General features: G+C 31.6%; 2 long non-coding RNA genes across 3 annotated transcripts; one reads left to right on the top strand and one right to left on the bottom strand.

Moving 5' to 3' along the window:
* Window positions 1-6,071: 6,071 nt before the first annotated feature.
* On the top strand, window positions 6,072-15,440 carry LOC125497611 (uncharacterized). Its single transcript, XR_007274596.2, has 2 exons — window positions 6,072-6,638; window positions 15,191-15,440. It is a non-coding gene; the product is annotated as an uncharacterized LOC125497611 (long non-coding RNA).
* LOC104892579 (uncharacterized) lies at window positions 9,372-13,021 on the bottom strand. Of its 2 annotated transcripts, none has more exons than XR_007274595.2 (4): window positions 12,683-13,021; window positions 11,268-11,417; window positions 10,759-10,883; window positions 9,372-9,664 (listed from the first exon to the last, which is right to left on the bottom strand). It is a non-coding gene; the product is annotated as an uncharacterized LOC104892579 (long non-coding RNA). The 2 variants fall into 2 exon arrangements; XR_789951.4 differs by having other exon boundaries at window positions 10,759-10,887; window positions 12,683-13,020.
* Window positions 15,441-21,934: the final 6,494 nt, after the last annotated feature.

Raw genomic sequence — 21,934 nt, 5'->3', positions numbered from 1 at the left:
CTATAATTGCACTATTAGCTCCCTCGGCATTTATGTAATTTATCATCTCATCAGCATATGTGCCCCATAAAATACATGTTATGTTGTCGTTCCTATTTCGAAATAAGAATACAAAAACAGCTGATTTGTTATATTAAAGCTATAATGAAATATAAAATATGGTAAAAAAAATTCATATCAATAATTAAACATCTATATATACATACTTTGTATCGAGCGACCAATTCAATAGTCGTGCATTTCGATTTAGCGGTCTTGGTTAGTTCACCATACGTAGTCAATTGTCCAATTATATCTAAATGCAGATTAAAAATAAAGTTACAGCTTAAGGTGTACATCTCAAAATGAACTAAAAGTAATAGAAATAAAGAAAATGGTAAAAGAACAAATTAAACATACCAATGAGATAAACATCAAAATCTTTTTTGGCCAAAATATCACCAAATGGAACACATTCAAAACCATATAGTGGGATATTTGAAGGATTGCAATCCACTATAGACGATCCATAATTCATTGATATGATGAACTTATGTTGCATAGTTAGCTCATATCCACCATTATCACGTAGCAAAAAGTTTGAAATTTGTCTAAATCCTCCTTCCTCAATCTTAGGCCAAAAAGCAACAATTAGGTTCCTTCGAATGCTGGCATGTAGTTTTGTACCCTATATAATATAATTGACAATTTGTATTATAAATTAACACATACTCCCTCCGTTTCCTAAAGATCTTCCCACTTACTATTCCTACAGATACCAAGGAAAATCAAGTTGTGTGGGGCATGGTGTGAGTAAAGTATGAGAGAGAAAGGGGTTAAGATAAATAAACAAATAAAAAGGGGTTAAAGTAGGAGAGAGGAAGGGAGTAAAATTGAATTAATAATGTAATGGTGGACCATATGATAGTGACATGAGAGGGTAAATAGGAAAATTTGTTTTGCCAAATAAGGAATAAAGCAAAAGACGGAAGATCTTTTGGAAACACCCTTAAACGGAAAGAGGGAAGATCTTTAGGAAACGGAGGGAGTATATAATATAATTAACTATTAGTATAATAAACGAATACAGATATTAATATACTTAATATAATTACAGATCACATACATGTACATCCATCAAAATCATTTCAATGCTACCAGCTTCGAGATTGTTCATAAAGTTTGGCTTCTCATAAACCCAAATTATCCGGACTTCAATAGTGATATACTTTGTTCCCTTAACCAAATCAGAAACATTAAATATTTTCTTAACATGTGCATCATTTCGGGATGTCATTTGTAGGGCAAATATATTATATTGAAAGATGGAATAAAGTGAAGTAAAAGATGAATTAAGATTAGGAGTATGAGATGAGTGTGTATCTATATAAAGTGAAGTAAAAGATGAACTAAGATTAGAATTTCTTTTAAGATGTAGCTGTTTAAGGAAATGATTTGGTCCAAATTACGTCCCAATCCGTACAGTGATTGTAGGAATTACTTACCTAAAATATGAGTATTTCAAAATCAATGACAATCTTAATATAATATATCACCGGATATAAGATTGCTGACAATAATTTGTTACCTTAATTTAAATCCTTAAATCACTCAAAATCAGATCAGAAACTATAGCAATTAATAATATATCTAGCCTATTTTAACTCCGAATAACCTATATATTCCTGAAATATAATTAATTATTACGAATAATGGTATAATGATTCCTTCTATCTGAACGTTGAGAATTATTATATTTTCATATGTTAAAGATTATACGCCTTAAATTAGCCATAATACATTCTCATGTATAATAAGCTAATTCAATATATTTCCTTAGTGATACAGATATATCCCATGTAATATCAAAGCCCCAAAGTCGTAATATTTTTTTTATAGATATAAAAAATATATTATAATGCACAAAGTATCTTATTACCTAAATTGGCGTGATTATATTATATATTTGATTATCTTACTTACAATTACATATTCACTCCAAATCTACTACTGATTTAGCACTGAGAAATATATGTTGAATACTCTATATACTAATAGATTACCATGTATATGTAAGTATATATTTTGACTCTTAAGTAAGCCAACTATAAAGAGTACACCTATTTGTAATGTAATCTCATGTGTTACAGATGGGAAGTTTGAAGATAATTATATAAATTAATGTGATTTAGGTTTGTAAATAATAACTTTGACTCAAGTAACTACAAAATCTTAAATTTAAATCCACTATTTACGTACGTTAATATAGGTAGTTCATGTAATCATTATGGGTAATATTTCCACCATAGTAAATTTAAATCCACCATTTACTGAAATGATCTCTAGAAATTAGTCACCTATATACAATTTATTAAAATGACATAATCTGTCGCAACTGCAAAAAGCTTTTACAAATGTTTTAATACTATCACTCACCATCTATAGCGAGATAGATATTTTGATTTTTAAATAAGAATAAATAAAGATTATGCCAATAAATAATATAATCTCACCTGTTCAATATGGTAATCTTAAGGATACATATATCATAATTGCATTTACTAAAACAGTGGCATAGTTAAAATGTTAAATTCTTAATAAACAACATTTGTTGCAAAGTATATATTATAAGTGTTTAATTAAATATATGTACATTGCTTTGATATGTGGTCAAAGTGAACATAAGTTTCACAACATTAAATATGTGTCATTTACTATGGAAGATATATAATAATAATAACATATCTTGTTATTTCCCTAGGAACACTACAAGAGGGGGGTGAATTGTAGGTGTAGAAATAAACGTAACTTTTTGCGGAAATTTAAACTTAAACGAATAAACAAGCTAGAGGAACACAAAGGATTTTTACGAGGAAAAACTTCTTGGGCCCAACAAGAAGAAACAACCTCGACCACTAGGTATTTTAAACTCAACTCTTTTACTAATTAGGCCAAACAACTTTGTTACAACCTAATTCTAACTCGAGCCACACCTTGAGTTCCTAAACTCAAGTTCATGAGCCACTGTTCCCTTAACAGTAGTTCCTCTCAACTTCACTCGAAGTTTTCTCACTCTTACAAGCTTTACTCAAAGCTTCTCTCTTACAGAACTTCACTCAAAGTTCCCTTACCCCAAAAACCAAAATACAATTGATCGAAATAAGCTTAGTGAAATTAGAGTAAGAAATCAAAGAACAAATGGCTATTATGAGAGAATGAAGGCACTGACACTTAATTAGTTAACCTCACTTAATTACTTAGTCAGACACACTTTGGAACTTATTTAGACTTCATTTAGATAAAAACTTTTATAAACTAAGTTCCTTTAACAGATTCGTTTAGATAAAAACTGATTTTCTATTAAAACTGATTTTCATTTAGATAAAAACTGATTTCCTATTATTTAGGCATGACTTACTCAATTTCATAATTGTACCGTTATACTACTGCACGCCTAAGTCTAGTTCCTTTTATAAACCAATTTCCTTTAACAGATTCATTTAGTGCCACTTAGTTTGTTCCTTAGAAAGGAACAAACTGTCATTCTCAAATAAAACTGTCAATGTTCCTTACCATCCTTACTTTGTTCCTTTACAATGGAACTAGAAAATAAAACGCCTTGCTTTTATTCTTCTTGATCCAATGCTTGCTCCAATATCAACTTATAGAAACTTCTTTACTTAGCCTTTGAAATCCTCTCTTGACTTCTTCCTTGACTTCTTATTCTCCTAGTTCCTTTCATTGATACCTTAAAAATCATACACTTAAATAACTCATTAGTTCACTACTTAGTTTGCATCTTTGTTTCTTTGTCATCATCAAAACTAGGGTTCAACATATCTTATTGAAAATAAAAGTCTTATTATGAAAACAACCTTAATACAACTGAAATAAAATTACAATACTTAAATAAAGCAAAAACTTAACATAACTATTTCATATCTAAAAAAATCTAGTGGAGCAATTGTAGAACAAATGCTTCTTCCCGATTACATAGGTATGCATCACATAAACTATTGAAATCATCGGGACCCAATGCGAAGTAATCCCATTTGTCGACAATGTTGTCATATGCATGAAGGTGCCCCTTATCACACTTTACCACTTCATCTGATTCAGTTTGAATGTTATTATTTAACCAAAGGAAAACCATCATATCTCGTACAGTTTGTCTTAATTTAACCACTTTCATCTATTGCATGATGGTGAAACACATTTAGTAATAAGGTTACACCTCTCTTACGGTCTTCATTCACATTGCATATAAGCAAAAGTTCCAATAAATAAGTGGCCAAGACATTGCTCTTTGAATGTGCCAATTCAATGTTTTTCATCCCTTCATCTAATAACACATAGGTAAAATATTGTACCTATGAAAAATTAGTTAGTTATGTTGATAATGTAAATAAATAAATATACATGGCATAACATTTCATTAAATAAAAAATTACCAACTTTACCATGCCATAGCGCAAAAGTGCTCCGGGGTTCTTGTATCGAAAGCACAAATCAAAAAATTTTGTTTTATTTTCATCATTTCGCCAAGAACTCATGTACAATTGTGCAAAAGACACTTTCTCATAAATCTTCTCATCATATGACATATTATTAATAGCCTTGCAACTGAAAAAAAATAATTACATAAGATGACAACAAAATTTATACATGCGTTTTTAATGATACATACTGTATGAAACACTTATATAAGTAAGAATTATAAAACTTACGTCAATATGCATGCAAATAAATCAGGTGCATTTGTAGCACTGACACGTGAAAGAATTTCAATAATTATCTTAGTAGGAAGGGCGTGAACAATGTTAGGCTTTTTTGCGTTTGGGAATGTCATCACTAGTACTCTAGTAGAATAAATGCCATTTGCTGCGGTTAAAAAATGTCATATTGATGCGGTTTTGGGCGCGCAGCAATTAAGAGGGCAGCAATAGGTATTAATTATATTGCTGCGGTTTAAAACCGCAGCAATATTTGAACATATTTGTAATAGCCTATATTTTAAGCAGGTTTAATAACGACTTTATAAATGAGATTTGATAAGTATAATAGCTAATATTTTCAGACACGTTTTAGTCAAGTTAGCTATGTTCATATTAGTAAAGAAATGACTTTGAGAATTATTTTCATCGTCTAAAGTAATTTCCAAGCACAAATAAGTTTGTATGGATTTTATATAATAGAGATATTGAGTTAAGGATTGTAAGCTTTGAAATAAAGAGAAACCCATTTTGAATTACAATTTATTTCTCCTCACTCATGCTATGTACTCTAGATGCTAGAGCATCACTCTCTCCTCTTCATAACTTCTCAATCAAGTGCCAAAATGTATTTTTCCCATAGATCAATTATTCTCTTCAAGACTTCATTTAATTACCCAAGTGGTTAAGAATTGGGAGAAACCTTAAAACCAAAATAAAACCCCAAACAATAACTTTCTTTCTCCTCTGATTTTATACCCCGTAATTTGCATGTTCAATTTCTGTATTCTGGAGTCGAAATTTGCCAAAACTTATTACATGAAAATTGTAGATCTCAAAAAGTTATTGAACTTAGACCCAAAAATCACTTGATTTGGAGTTCGGAGCTATGAGTTATGGTCCTTGCAGTTTGGTGTTGCTACCTTCATTTCTCTCTCCTCTGTTTTTATTCCGACAATCTGTTGCCCCAATTATCTACAACATTCAATCCAATTTTGCTCTTTATTGCTGAATCAAAGTTGTAGATAACTTCGAGCTAATGAATTTGGGCACAAAATCACTTGATTTGGAGTTCGGAGCTATGAGTATGGTCTTTGAAGTTAGGTGTTGCTACTTCATTTCTCTCTCCTCTGTTTTATTCCGATAATCTGTTTGCCTCAATTATCTACAACATGCAATCTAATTTTGCTCTTTGTTGTTGAATCAAAGTTGTAGATCACTTCGAGCTAATGAATTTGGCACAAAAATCGCTCAATTCGGAGTTCGGAGCTATGAGTTACGCCTTATACAAGTTCAGCACTGCTGCTGTACTTTGTGTTGCGTTGCTGCCGTGGTTGGCTTGTTTTCCCATTTGTCATTGCTAACTTGCTTGCCTTGTTGCTGCCATTGGTTGGTATTCCTTTCCATATGAAGGTATAAGCTAATTTTTCTTAATTCCTCATCTCCTTTGATTCCAATTCAAGTGTGGTGCAAATGAATTTTATAATCTGATTTTAGAAATAAACTTGGTTCTCAATTTTGTTATTGATTAGCAAATATAGTTATGATAAGAGTTGTTAAACTTAAATATTGAATATTTTATCTTTCTTATTGGATTGAAGCTTCTAATATGAAGTAAGCCTCTTAAGTAAGTTTATAAAAACTGATTTTTATAAATTATGTGTCTTGATAATACTCTCTGAAATCATAATGAAGTTAATTAGCGATAGAATTGATGTTGTGAGTTGGATTAGTAGAATGGATCGTATATAAGGGTTGTGGTGGTTAGTTCATGGAAGAGCTTAAAAGTATGAGTAATTCAATTTGTTTATCTAAATTGTTGTGAGGATGGTTAATGATTATTGTTATTGTTTTGAGGTCGTTGTTGGAGTATCTATATGGAGATAATTATGAAGTTCGAGCTATAGTGGTTATCCAAAATGTCGAGTTATTGGGAATTGTTTCAAGGTACACACATGTCCTTCCACTTTTCAAATATATTATTGATATTTCGATTGATCATATAAACTATATAAGTTGATCTTGATATGTTTTCATAAGTTTAACTTATGTTGTATTAAAAATGTGAGTTGTACTATATGGTTTCTGAAATACATGTTTATGAGTTTTAAGACAAAGGTAAAACTAAATCGCATGATAAGTTCTATTGGGTATAAGTTATGTTGTTTTGAGACTCAATAGTATAAATTTGTTTGATGAACCATGTTTTGTGATATGAATTGTACATTTGGTTCTAAATGAGAGTTTCACTATATTTTCAATAGTTATAAGTTTTATTCTATGAGTTCAGTGAGTTATATATTAGGGGAATGGATAAGGTTATGAAGCTCAATTATGATTTCAGAAAAGAGTTCGTTTATATATGGTTATAAATGTATAAACTTTATAGAACATAATACCTGTAAGTTGTTGAGAACCTCGGTATCACATCTTGGTAACATTAATTCTTGTTCAAGTTTCACGTATGAATTTTTAAGAAATCAATTATGATGTTTGATTACCCATTTCGAAATACATGTATTAGAGGTTGGAAGATATGGGTTTGGAGTTGTGGTTGTAATTTCAGAGTACGCTATAACATGAGTTTGGGAACTATTATTTGAGTACGGAAATATACATGTAGTAAACTATGAACTAGAATAGTATGAACTATTATTATAAGGAGAATAAGTTCAGATTAAAAAAGGTTACATTATGTCATAGAAGGATAGCAACAAGGACTATTTGAGGAATTTGGGTTTTGTAATATTGGAAAGTTATGTCAAAGTAGTTGTGGAACAAATTAGTAGATCGAAGAATTATGTTTGAGAATGTTAGTTATTATTTGAAAAGTGGATTGGGTGATTGTGTAAGTTTTGGAGTGCCAACGTCAATTAATGGGTCAGTTGTCGATATAAAAATTATATGGTTCTTAAAGATCAGACGACTATAAAAGTATATATTGGAAGGTATATATATATAGGGAATGAGAAACACTCAAAGTTGTAACATAGAGTTAAATAAATGAGTTTTGTAATAGTGTTATCGATATAAAAGGGCTGGAGTGATGGTTTAGGAAGTATCAGACACTAAATTTGAGTTATGTTGACTAAGTCGAGGGAAGGTGATAACTGAGTTTGGAAAACTTCTATTATGGGTATCAATGAGGAGTGCAAAAGAGCTTAGGAGTCTTATTTTCTAATTGGAGAAGTAAAAATAGGAAATTGGAAGGTGGGAAGAGTATAAAATGTTATGTATAAAAGTCAAGTTAGATATCTAATTATTTGGAAGTGAATTTTGGAAGTTCAGCATTAATCTAAGGGTTAATAGAGTGGTTACAATAGCTTTGTGAGTCCAAGAGATGTTATAACCAAAATAAGTATTTGAGACGAAATATTAAATATTGAGGAGTAAGATCTGAAATGTGAAGGTCATATTAGAGAAATAAAGGATCAAGATATGGGTGGTGGTTTAAAAGAATATGAAATAGAGAAGTGTAACTTACAATATTTAAGTTATGAAAGGTCATATCTGGAATTGGATTAAGTAAGAAAGTTTAAAGGTATAATTTTCTAGTAAGATAAATCAGATTATGTAAATGGATATTGGGAAAGAAAAATATAAATCTAGATGATAGAGAGCATGGTAATTAAAGTTATATAATGACAATACTAAGCGTATGGTGTTAAGGCTAATATGAGCTTTCAATACAGATACATGGGGACGTATGGTTGTGAATTATAAATTTAAGAAGGATGAGGACAACGAGTTGAGTATTGGAAGGGAGTGAGATATTTTGACTTGCCATAGTAATTGTGGGTGATTTATGATAATGTAATAAGGTTATATTCTGGCAATGAAAGTTCATGTATTGGGAATAAGAAAACCTTTAAGGGGAAAATTCATATCATGAGAATTTTGGAATGATATAGTTTAGATGCTATAAGTTAAAGACGGAAGTCCAGGTACAAAGAAATACTATTATGATGAAGGGAATTGTCAAATCATGTTAGAGGATACCTTATAGTCTACAAGTAAAATATTACAGATTAATCGCACGAGCTTATAATTGGGTCTCGATAATAGTTAATTATCTTATGAGTCTTTGAGAAACATATTTTACATTTTGATTATGTTATGAGTTCGACTGCGGAGAGACATTTGATTTTGAATACGTTTTATGTATATTACTTCCTTGAAAGGAATATTTGAGGTAAGTGAGATTCACTAGTGCATAATTGGCCTAAAGTATCACCCCAAAAGTGTTACTTAATGGCCTAAAAGTGTTTCTTTAGGTCATTTGTAACACTTTGAGAAGTGAAACATCTGCCCGTGCTACCTATTCTCTAAGGTAACACTTTCCAATGCTAATTTTTCACTTTCTCAAGTGTTACTCAAAATTCTCTAACGTAACACTTTTTTTAAACTAATGTAGCATTTTTACAGTGTTACTAATAATATTTTATGTAACACTTTTTTGTATAGTACATTTTCTATGTCATCTCTTGACTTATAGTAACACTTTGTTAAATATTATGTATCATTTTAAATCAGCATATGTAACACTCTATTAGATATTTGGCAACACTTCTTATCAGCTAGTTTTATAGTGTAACACTTCTATTTCACATATCTTATAGTAACATTCTTTATTTATCGACATATATACAATGATAATATAGTAAAACTATAAACTAATAATTGAAGAGGAAATAAAATGATATTATTGTTATAAATGAGTAGAAATACTCAACGACCATTGAAAAAATGAGCCAAAGAGTATACTCAATCGAAAACATACTATTGCATCCAAAATATAAATAGTTAATCTGAAAATTAAATCATAAAATCATAATATATACATCTCCTTAAATAAACCTAAATCAATCTTAAGGTCATTCTTTCATTATTCTTCAATTCCATTATCCATGTACGCATGCTTCTCGATGTATCATGCATGCTTGCTACTCTAATCCGCCATTATTTCCATCATCCTGCAGTAAGAAAAAAAAACTTCAAAGTCTTATATGATAACAAATCTAGTCTGTCAAAAAAAAAAAAATTAGAACTAGTGATATACTTGGTGCGCCCATATGTTTAGTTAGAGGCCATTTAAAGCAAAAGGTTTGTCGTAAATTTATTTTTCTTTTCCATCTCTCCTTCTTAAAGTGGAGCTTAAGTGTTGGTTAAAACACAGATACTCAGATAGTGAAGAAACGACCCCTCTTTTCTTTTGATGGGAAAATTCTCATATTCATTAATCAATTATAGGTCCTGCAACACAATAGGGGAGATGTTATCTTTAGGCCACATTTTGTTTTGAATGTCATGACCTGCCACCGGATACAAATGACTATATATAATTCTAACCATTTTTATGGCTCATGACATAATCCATCAACTTTGAACCCATTAATCATTGACGATGCTTTTTTTAAGATAAGATAAAAGTTTCTTGATGTGAGAAGGAGGGCGTCCACCCAACTAAACTAGGCCAATCTTGACCATATTTCATAGAGGCAATACATGAAATCAAGTTTGGTCATTTCTCGATGCAGCCCAGCGTCCAGATGATCATTAACGCAACATCTAGCACATCTAGTAGCTGCTAACAAATAGTGGTAATGGTAAAAGTTCCATGCCAATTTCAAAAGTTATATTTCCAACAGATACAACAGAAATTGGAACTCATCTGGGTAGCAGAAAACTATTTCTTTTAAGAATTTAATGTCATATCATAACAGGAAACTACTTGTCTTACAGTAGGGTAAAAGATCACCCAGTTTTATTGATGTCTCTATGACATAAATAAACACTTCCACTTACGTAATTTGATCAATATTAGCTTTGATATTTAACCCTCCCCTAAATTAGCTTAAGTATGCATCATTGTAGACCAATCCTTTACTTTGTATACATCTATTAGTATGACAGTTCAGTAGAGCATGGCCCAACGTGGCATATCGGTGAAAATTTCCAAAGAAACATTATTTTTTTCCGGATAACTGGGTACCCGTTTCACTACAATAGGCGGCACATTACCCGGCCATACCGAAAATATATATGGACTACAATAATAAAAAAATACCTGTTGAAGCTCTTGTTCATTTGTATCTTCAAAGTCTGACTACAGTATATGTATAGCATGATATTCAGCAATTCATTATATTTTGTGCTATCCTCGTCATTCTGATCTTTTCATAACCTGCCATACTTACTTTCCACAAAAAAAAGTTGTAATTAATATAACTATCAGGCCAATCATAAAAGTAATATTGCAATGATGAAGACTCTAAAAAAAGAGTGATAAAATTGTATGTTCAAATTATTGTAAGATCGTCAGTCTAGATGACTTTACTAGTTTTAGGTAATGTAAGTTAATTATATTCGTTGGTTCTACTCATAGAATTGTACAGTGAAGTATTTGCCGCGATGCATCAACCCTGAAAATTTAAAAATGACTAGATAATTTCAAGGGTGATCCAGGTTTTAATTCTAACCAACAGTGCTAGGACATAATTCACCTGCAAACTGAACATAATATCTATGATTTATAGAGTGATCGACCATAAAGAGGACTAAAATTAGAAGAATTACCTAAGAAATGGAGGATGCCACAAGGCAGCATGTGTAGCAGTCTGTTGGAGATAGAATTATTCATACTTAAATACTTCGCAGCTTTTACAGAACTAATAGATGATGACTTGATGGACCTCCTTTGTGTTCACCCAACATCAGTGTGCTAATCTATTTCATAGAAACATAACATACAGCCAAACACAAATGATATAAGCAACTTCATCCATGGGAAGATTTAGAAATTTATGATAAATATTGAATGTCAACACGACACTTATAACTTGTAGCAAAATGCAACCACATTTAACAAAAATTAGAGATAACACAAAAATGTTATTGGAAAAGAAAGGCAAGCTATAACATGTAATCAAAATTTGAGAAAATATAGAACTATATGAGTTAAGAGGAAATGCAACATAGGACACTAGGGGAAAGAGATGAACACATTGTGTAAAGTACATAATTGAATCAAGAAGACATAGACAGTGATTACTATGCCAGACCATGAATATGATGAAGAGCCACAATTGCCAAGTTTGCACTACCAACATTTAAATTTACAAAAGTTTGACAAAAGAAGAAAAAAAAATTGAAGAAAAGATACACACATATGCTAACATATGAAGAACATAAAATGACAACTAAGAAGTCGCGAAGCGGAGCTAGTTGGAAGGAGCTTCCACTCTTGCACTCAAATCATGGCCCTCGTTCAATTTTCAACAAGGAAAAAGGGGTGTCTATGGGTATGCAAAATCAGAACTGGAAGAGGGAAATTTTGTTATTGGAGTCTCTCTTATACACAATCGCGCACAAAAAGATGAAGCGAAAAACAGACCATCGAATAGAAAAAAAAATGCCATTTCTGCACTCTGAATAAGTCTTAAGAAATAGCTAAACCAAAAACTTGACAGAAGGATTTAATTTCACAAGCTATTAATTTTGAGAACTAGAATCAGAGAATTGCTACTCTAAATCTAGAATCAGAGATAACTTGTGCCTCTTTCATCCCACCTTATCACATAATTTCCAACTATCGGAATAATATCACACACAATCGATTTTGAAATTTTAATTACCATCAATTAGAAATCATGTTACTGATGAAAATCGGTACTCCATTTCTAGAACAAAAGATAACATTATGTGACTCTTCGTTCCATCGCACCTTATCTCGTCATCACCAACTCATTCAACCATTCTCAATTCCATTTTTCTCCACCACAAGTTCAACCAAATGACCAATACATGATTCTCAATTCAATAAACACGTTAGTTATACTTTAGAAAACTAATGGAGCAATAATTTATGCACAACGGAGACTAAAACTCAATAGTAACCTAAAAATACCATCACTTTTCACTAATATCTGAAATGTGTAATTAAGGGGAGTGGAAATCAATGAATCAAATAAAATAAATTGAGAACTCATTACCAAAATTATAAGATGAGGAATTTAGGTAATAGAACAAGATTTGAGCAGCGGCAGGCCGACGCACGGCAGCGCAACAGAATAATAATAGCCACAACACCGCGAATAGTGGAGAGAGAAGCCATGGGTGGAAGACGCAGCTCCGACGAGCTGGGAAGCCGACGAGAATAAACACAGGAGAGAATTTCACGGTTGAGGGAGAATCAGGTAGAGAGACATCGGTTTGGGGTTTTGGCCTTTTGAGTGAATAGAAGAGTTTGAAGAGAGAGAGAGAGAAGATGATCCATTTTATCTCTCAAACCGAAAAGGGGGCCTTGGGGGTTTTGGTATTATTGGGTTTTCATTTTTTGAAAAATATTACTCAACTCATTTTTTTAAAGTGAGAGAGTCTTCGAAAGACACTCTAACGTGACCTTACTTGCCTACAGGGTGTTGAAGTCCAATTAAAAATTAAAATTCAAAATATATTTAATTATGACATAATAAATAAATTGCAAACCTAACAATTATAAGTTTCATAACTAAATTTAAATAAAGATAAAACACCATATTATTAGATATAACTCATAAAATTAATATTACAACTCAAGTATAAAAAATATACAATAAATAATTAAATTAATAAATATAATTAGCATATGATAGTTGCTCTTAAAAATAGGACTATTACAAAATAGCTCCTAAAATAAATTAACAATTAAAAAATCATAATGTTATATTAAAAACTTTACTCTTTTTTTTTGGAACAATACTTATGCGTATCTACCGATAAAAAATACTTATACTCTAAAAATTTCGCTATTTTAAAGTGCTACTTTAAAATGTGTTACAAATATAAAAGTGTTACCTATCTTAGAGTGTTACATCAAAATGTTAATCAATTGAAAATGTGCTACATCAAAGTGTTACTTATAAAAAAAGTGTTACATTAAATGTTACATATTAATAAAGTGCTACCAAAGTGTTACGTGCATATTCAAGAAACTTGAATTTTGAAAAGTGTTACCTTATACATGCTACCATAGATCAACTTTGTACTAGTGATTATTTGATATTCGAGTTGTGTTATTATAAGATTATTGAGGTTCAGGTATTTTGGATATGTTAATTACATTTCAACTTTGTTTTGTTTTATATTAATTTACGGACGGAGGTTTAAGTCGTTGATACACTTTGGAATTGAGTATGCGATACGAATTAAGAACAAGAGTATAATAAGTTTTGAAAGATATAAGTTTGTGTTATTGGAAAATAAGCATTATGATTTAGCGATTGTTTTATGGGGAAAGTAAACAACATTTATGGAGCGAGATGCTCAATATGTGTTATGGAGCTGGTATTCTTCCTTTGAGTAGTCATGATCCAAAAGTTATTGAGGTTAAGTTTTGGAAATTCCTAATTCGAAGTACCGAGCAGGAAGTTATGTTCATTTTAAGTTCAGTATTTTTGCTGTAATTATTTTGACAAAAGTTCCAAATGTTCTTGTTAACTCAACCCTTTTGGTAAAGTTTAAATGAGCACACTAAGTGCCTATACGACTTTTACAAGTAGTAAAGAATTGATTATTTCCTTATATCTTTACACGTAACTAATATGTGAAATTGTAGACGTAAAACAAAAGATTTCAAAAGAAGATCCAAGTCTTGCAATGATTAGCAACACCATAGTAGTGGTGATTATTTTTCCTCTTCATGGATAAATATGTGTTCTTTGAAACACGTGTGGTATTGATAAAATGTGCATTTAAACTATTTATGTAAATAAACTATGGATACAAGTGGGTAAAGGCCGATACCAAATAAGGTATGGTATGAACAACAACCCTTGGAGGATGGGTGATCTCCTTTCGAACCCTCGCTGGGTGGGTGAAGTCCAGCAGATAATAAAAATGGGACATGTCCTGGTTAAGGCTTCCAAGCATAAATTATTTAAACGGTGGGGTGACGACCTCCATTAGCTTAGAGACAGTCGGCTCCTTATGTAAGGAGCCCCTCTCTATTCGTGTTCGCTTTACCCAATGAAATTAAATGCTATAGACCCAAAGGGGTTTGAATGATCTAAATGGTGATCTTTATGATAAAAATTCTTACTTTAATGCGATTGTGCAAGGATAGTAATCCTGAAATTTTTAAGCAAGCAGCTTACTTGTGAAGCATGCCGAATTCTAGCATGAATTGTATATGAATGGTCTTAAGCCACCAAAAATGAGGTTTTGGGATGAGCTTATGTATTCAACTGTTGTTGAAATTTGTCCTTATGGCAAAGAACTTATTATCTATAGTATATGTATGAGTACTCTTTATCGGACTTCTAATTAGGGGTTGTTGGTGTCGTAATAAAAACATTTCTAACTATTTGATTTTAAGTATTTTTGAAGTTTGGGATTGTTCCACTTGACGAGTAATAAACCGCACAACTACATTTTAAGCCACTAAAATGAATTTCTGGTTGGACAGTGTGTGTACTCAGTTTTTCTGATTTTGTTCTTGGAACCTGTCCTGGTGGGGGCAGGGTTCATTGTTAGTGATTTTGCAGGGTTGATGTCGAGGACTTGGAATATGATTATTGATCAAGAAGAAGATTTTTTATGTTATGAGATGGTGGACTGAGGTTAAAGTTCGATGCTTTGTTTGGAAGTATTTGTAATATGTTATTTGATTTTCAAGTTGTTATGTTGTGGGCCCCTGACCCACGGATCCAGGATCGTTTTTATAGGTTTTGTTTCCGCTGTGAATAAATGTAAATTTGAGGATTCTTAAGTGTTGATTGTGTATCTTAAGTGTGATTAGTTAGCAGCTCGGAAGTGCGGGCTGTTACAATATTGCTGCGGTTTTACCCGTAAAACCGCAGCAATATATAATTTTTTTTATCAGATTTATAAGGGATATTGCTGCGGTTTCTTGGTAAAACCGCAGCAATATGTAGTAGTACAGGTAAAAAAAAAAATTTTTTTGGTATTTTGTCATCAAATTTGAAAGACAAAAAGGGTAAAAGAAAGAAAACACTACTGATTAAAACTAATGACAAAAAATTATTATATAACATTCAAAAATATAAACAATACAAATTGAAATATATTATTACAATATAGCTAGGTAAGGTATAGTATAAAAATCAAAAGTATAAAAAAAACAACTAACTAATTCATTACAAAAATAAATATAATAAAAACAAAAAGTATAATAAAGAGAAATGAGAAACTGATCTGCAAACACTAAAACAAAAAATCTACACACATCTAAAAACAAAAATAATCAAAACAGAAATCCTAAAACCAAAATAATGGAAATAATATTGTTGCAGTTGTCGAACGGTCTTCAAGCGAACAGACGAAGAGTTTTTTTTTTTTTTTTTATATATACAGAGCTTAAAAACGAAAAAAAAGGAAATGAAAAAAAAGAACAAAGAGATCGAACACTCTAACGCCTCCGACGACGACGTGACTTGCGGTCGAACACTCTAACGATAGCGGTCGTCACGACGACTTTCATATCCACCCCCTCATCGTCACGACGACTTGCGGTCGAACACTCTAACGCTTCCGACGAGGACTTGTGGTCGAGGAAACGCGTGACGAATGAATTGAGTCGAGGTCGCTAGCCACCAACCGAAACTTCGAAACTTCGTTGCGTGTGACGAATGAACGAAGAGTTGTCGCCGGCAACCCGAGACAACCCTCGCGGCCCAGATCTCAACTCGTTGCGAAAGAGATCCTAAATGAGAGGAAAAATCGCTGCAAAGGAACCGAACAAATCGCTGCGAGCGAACATGATAAAGAATCCTAAATGAGAGGATGAGAGGGATTAGAGGAAGAGAGAAGATGAGGCAGCGTGGAACTGAGAGGGAGAGGAAGAGGTGTGGAACTGAGAGTGAGAGGGAAAGGGAGAGGCGTGGAACCAAGGGTGAGAGGAGTGAAATAAGGAAACCTTAATTGACCCTTTTATATTAATTTAAAAGTCTATTATTGCGGTTTATGTAGGAACCGCAGCAATAGGTCCAAGTAATATTTTTTTTATAATTATTTTAATATATTGCTGCGGTTTTTGCCAGAAACCGCAGCAATATATTTGGTTAAATGGTCAAAAATTTTCCTCTGAAATCATATTGCTGCGGTTTTCGGCGGAAACTGCAACAATATGGTTACTTTATATTTTTTTTTTACGTGATATATTGCTGCGTATGGGTAAAACCGCAGGAATATTACCGCAGCAAATAGCAATTATTCTACTAGTGCATGCTTGAGAATGTATGAATTATAACTATGTGACGTAATTATAAGAAAGGGATTGAGTAAATTGTAAAATATATGCATGTATATGTAATCTATATATAATATGTATAAAAAAGGCATGATTAGGGAAAATGAAAGGATGTGCCTTTTGGCAACAATATCTATAAAAACGGAAAGTCACAATTTAATGGCAGATCTTATAAAATTTCGTAACTGTCAAATTTAACATATATATCCAAATTAATACAGTTATTAATATAGGAATTTTATTAAATTCACTATACAAAAGACGCCACTTAATATTTTTTGAAAAAAAACATGACTAATGATTGGAATATTTTCTTTGCAAATTACTATTTATTTACACAATAAATTTGTGTATTAATGTAAGTGTTTGGTAATGAATCAATGTGTAATAAGGTTAATGAAATCAAAATCTTTAACACACATAATACTCCCTCCGTTTCCTAAAGATCTTCCTTGTTATTATTCCTACAGATACCAAGGAGGATCCACTTGTGTGGGGTGTGGGGTAGGTAAAGTAGGAGAGAGAAATGGGTTAAAATATATAAACAAATAAAAGGGGTTAAAGTAGGAGAGAGAAAGGGAGTAAAATTGAATTAATAATGTAATAATGGATCATATGATAGGGACATGAGAAGGTAAAAAGGTGAAAAAAAAATCCTAATAAGGAATAAAGTAAAAGAGGGAAAATCTTTTGGAAACGCACTTAAACGGAAAGAGGGAAGATCTTTAGGAAACGGAGGGAGTAGTATCAAACGCAGAGATTGTCATATTTGTATCAGAATAATGCACCAAAGAAAACAATAAAATATTACTCATGAATTTTATTATAGATCCAAAATAAGAAAACAATAAAGTACATAAACTGTTTACCTATTTTTATATATATATATATACACGTTAATATATTATATATATATTTATTGGTATTTAATTTTCATTGTATTAAGATTTATGAAACAACGAAGTGGAGGAATTATATAATTTAAAATGCATATATAACAAAAAGTACTAAACTTACAATTTAATTGAAACAATTTGTAAATTAGAAATTAAAAAAACAAAAAACTTTAAATGCATAACAATTATGTTTTGTGATCCTTTCTTTTGCCATAAGTAGGAAACTTGCAAGTGAACTGATAAGCACACTCTTCGGCCCAGTAAACGTGTGTAACATCTACAACTTCATGAACTTTTGATTTCAAACCTAGCAAGTCGCTTCAAGTACGAACACATATGCATCTCCAATATGGGGATAAGTTTGTTCCGTAGGTTGTCCGTGAAATTAACCTGAAAAAAAACTATTCAATTATAATGCGAAACTTAGATTACAAATTGGTTGTAGTGTAGAAGTTTATGCTTTTACAGACATACCTCTTTACATTTTTTTGGTAGATCAAGAATGGACATTTGTAATATAAAACAAATTTGCTTGTAAGATAGTCCAACACATGATAACCCACTTATATCCTTAATTTTGATATGTATGAATAGTGAATCCGAAGTATTCACATAAATCTTTTTTTGTTCTCCCAACAACCCTACACTTACATTCCTACAATGAAATAGCGAATGTCATTTAAATATATTTATATAAATCAAAACGTAAAAATACAAATAAATATAAAGTAAATATGAGATAGGACATACCCCGTTGAATTTGTGAAAGTCAAAAATCGACAAACGCATTGGATTTGAGATGCATAGTAATCTATTGAGCGGAAGAGGAGTCCTATTTATCCATATCGTCTTGTGTCAAACAAATTGATCATTATGAAACCTAATTTATACAAATGAAACATGTATTTAATTGAAGTTATAAATTGGCACATGATTGAAAAAATGCCCCAAACACATAAGTATACTTAATAGCTTACCATTGCTTTAGCTTGCTTGCAAGCTTTGTTTAGGATTGTTCTTGATTTGTGTGCTTTCAACGGCTTGCAAATAAATGCCTATGAAATATAGTAAAAAAAAAACAGTATCTATAAGTATTAAAGAAACAAATTGTAAACCTATGTTACCTAAATCATAGAATTTATATGCTTACCATCGACATTTTTCAAAAACACTCCTCTTGCTAAAACAACCATCGCTTCTTGTAGAATATGACAACTAAATTGTTCTAAATGGTCAAAACAATTGTGGACAACACATAGTTTCATAGCAGTGTAACTGATATCCGTAGAATTAACAAATCAATATGCTGTTTATGGCCAAAAAAAAAAAAATAGCTACAGTTACATGAAATATAAATCGCAACAATATAGAACTACCTCTTGTCAATTAGTATGATATATTGTTTGTTGCTTTGTCGATCTATTTTTTATCGAACACGTCCCATATACCTTTCTCCTTATTGTCAACATCAACTTACCCCTTCAAAGAATTTAGCAATGTGGAATCCTCTTTTCGCACCCTATTGGTATGAGGATGCATTTCATAAAAATTTGTGACAACTTGAGACAAAAAACTATCACAAACGGAACCAATTGCATGTTCAATATATATAAGACAAAGAATAATGCAAATAAAAGTATGATTCTACTGAAATCATTTTATTTCGGAATCAATCAATGAAAAATTCACTGGAATATTTTGTTTGTAAACTGCCAATTATTTACATTTTAGATTTGTGTTTTAATGTATGTGTTTGGTAATGAATCAATCTATAATAGAAATGAAATCAAAATCTTTAACACACATAAGAGTATCAAACACATTGATTCTCAAATTAGTCACCTTTTGTTCGATAGATCGAAAATAAGAAAATAGTTATGGTAAATTAAAAATTTAATCATGTTTTTCTTTAAAGATCCGAAATAAGAAAAATAAACTAAACTATATTATATATTACTTTTGCTTTATTAAACTAAATTCATGACCATGAAAAATAAAAGAGAGATAGATGATACATATTTAATATGAAAATTTAAGACAGTACATGAGAAAACTAAAAGTAATTCATTCTTCATTACATCATCTCATTTTTGGATTGCCATTGAACCCAACACCTTTAATTACATTACTAATTTATTAGAGAATCCAAATACTCAACTGTTCCCTTAGCTTCTGTTGTTGTAAGTTCAATCTTATTACGAAAGGAGATAATCATACCAACATAACCCATGGTTTCATTATCTTCTTCTTCTAATTACTCTAGTGCTCCTAGAGAATTTGCAATCTGCTCATCAATGGCAGACCATGCTTCAAATAATTCCATCATAGCCTCATTAACATTGTTGACATGTTTAGCAATTTTAGGATCCATCGAATAGAGTATTTCGGTTTTTCAGAAAATACGTGTTTACTTAACTTTGAAAATTTGAGCTTGCAATTTTGTGAACGTTTTTTTTTTGGTTTGGTGGTGCAAAAAACCGGATTGCAAAGAATGCATTTTATAGGCATAAAAACATCATTTAATGTCTTGCATGCATTAGTTGGTAGTTCATATTTAATGACATAACATTGACTTTATCCAACAATGAGTGTTGTACATTAGCGTTTTTGTTATATTAAGTTTGGCAAATAAATATTGTAACTGTCATTGCATTTATTTTGTATTGCAAATAAGAAAAATACAATACTACATTAATATAAAAGCGTTTGTAGACAACTTGAACGACAACCTAGAACAAATTAACTAATCATTGTTTGCAATATAACACAACAAAATTTTATTTCTAAAACGAAGAAGATTTTCGTCGACCAAATTCAATTCATCGAAACACTCATGGCACACTTTATGAAGCCTTGGAGTAAAGTGTGTAGGTAGTACAACATCATACTATCACAATCCAAGTAGCTAGGTCCTAAACCCAGCTTTTGATGAACAAACGTCTTCAATAGTATCCCATATAGGCGAATCCAAACATATATTTTGCGTGAATTCAGTTAACACTTTATGACATGAGAGACGACGCAAACGGAACAGGGCTAAAACCATTGCATCCACATCAAGGAAATTAGAATGTGCCAATTTTGGGTGTCATTCTTCTTCACACATTTTGGCTTATAGCGCAGAATCTTCAATTGAGGCGGATTGTGCTTCACAGAGGACTTGATGACGTAAATCTTCAATTATCGTGTCACGTATATGGTTGTTAGATTTGTTTTGTTTTATTATTTTTTTAAAGCTAATTTCGTAAATATGCATGAATAAGATACAAAAAAAAACTGTTTTATGGTGTGACATGGCCATCTTAAAGACACCATTTCTTTTTTGATAAGTAAGTAAGCTTTTCATTAATCAACAACACCATACAACCTAGCCATCACTCAATGGGAGACAAACCAACTAGGTTGGACCCCCTCCCAAAGAGCAAGCTGAACTAATACAGACAGCTAATAGAGAAGAAAACCACTCTAATTCAATCCTCTTTACATTATTTGGCATCACAACCAAGATCCTCATCCTTACAACTTGTTTCAGATGCTTTACAGTAAATTGAACACTTGGGACAGTTTGATTCCAGTAGCTTTGATTCCTACTGTACTAAATCAAGTAAACCAATACAGCAATACTTGCATATATAGTACACATGCTTCCTGAACTTAGAACATCTTCTGTGCAAACACCAGTGCACTAGCTGCTGCAATGTATTGATTGTATTCCTGATGCTGAGCCATTGCTTTACTTCACCAAGACATTCCTTACTATAATGGCATCTGAAGAACAAATGCTCATGATCTTCAGTACCATTAGAGCATATCAAACATGTGTCCATATTACTTATACCAAATTGAGCCAACCTAGCTGTAGTATTCCGCTTGGCTTGAATTGCAAGCCAACATATAAAATTATGTTTGGGAGTATTAAGTATACTCCAGACAAATCTATCCCATTGAACCACAATCCTTGGCCCAGCTATCTTCTCATATACTATTTTCGCAGAATATTTAGTCATGGCACCTAACTCATCTTGGCTGTAATATTGCTTCAAATGATCTCTAGTTGAGCAAGTTTTTTTCTAATACCAGCTTGCATTATGGTTGGGCTG

The sequence above is a fragment of the Beta vulgaris genome, chromosome 5, assembly GCF_026745355.1.
Source record: "Beta vulgaris subsp. vulgaris cultivar EL10 chromosome 5, EL10.2, whole genome shotgun sequence".
NCBI classification, from domain to species: Eukaryota; Viridiplantae; Streptophyta; class Magnoliopsida; order Caryophyllales; family Amaranthaceae; genus Beta; species Beta vulgaris.
This window is presented reverse-complemented; position numbering and strand designations above follow the sequence as displayed.